This window comes from Mandrillus leucophaeus, unplaced genomic scaffold (assembly GCF_000951045.1).
Source record: "Mandrillus leucophaeus isolate KB7577 unplaced genomic scaffold, Mleu.le_1.0 Scaffold285, whole genome shotgun sequence".
Lineage (NCBI taxonomy): Eukaryota > Metazoa > Chordata > Mammalia > Primates > Cercopithecidae > Mandrillus > Mandrillus leucophaeus.
Genome location: NW_012102976.1, coordinates 221775 through 222782, shown reverse-complemented (window position 1 = coordinate 222782; position 1008 = coordinate 221775).

The following is a 1008-nucleotide window of genomic DNA, read 5'->3' as shown; positions in this document are numbered from 1 at the left end:
GCATTTCAGATGACTGAATTTCAGATGTTAAAAAGCTGGGTGCACGCAATTGCCAACCATAGTGATGTATGTTTATACATTTTGCTCTTTGACATACTTCTTTATGAGTATGGTTTGTCTGCTCATAATTGTTATACTCTTGCAACTGTCGTTAGTATACCTGAGTGCTCATGTTTGCAAATCTACGTATGTTATTGATGCCTATTTTATTGTATACAATGACCTATGAAGTGTTCTGTTGTGTTTTTATATGTTTTTCAAAGAAATTCCCCTTTAGAAATGTGAACACATGTCTTTAAATTTTTTTAATTATTTTTTCCAGAATTATATTTTTGGGATTTTAGACTTCAGGGATTTTGATCTTTCGGGACTTCAACATCTGGGATGACAGCATTTAGGATTGCGTTTTTCAGGATTATGGCTCAAACCCATCAACAGGTACAAAGTTTCAGTTAGATAAGAGAAATAAATTCTGGTGTCCTATTGCACAGCATGATGACAAGTTAACAATAACGTATAATATATTGTATACAGTCACGTGTTGCATAATGATGTTTTAGTCAATGATAGACCACATGTACCACCATGGTCCCATAAGATTATAATACCATATTTTCACTGTATCTTGTCTATGTTTAGATACGTTTAGAGACACGAACACTTACCATCTTGCTACAGTCGCCTACAGTATTCAGTACGGCAACATGCTGCACAAGTTTGTAGCCTAGGAGCAATAGGCTATCCCAATAGCCCAGGTATGTGGTAGGCTATACCTTCTAAATTTGTGTAAGTCACTCCATGATGTTTGCACAACAATGCAATTACCTAAAGATGCATTTCTCAGAATGTATCCTTGTAGTTAAGTAACACAAGACAGTATTTCAAAATTAACTAGAAGAGAGAATTCTGAATGTTCATGCCACAAATAAATGAAAAATATTTGAGGTGATGGATATGCTAATTAGCCTGATTTTATCATTCCACAGTTTATACATGTACTAAAACGTC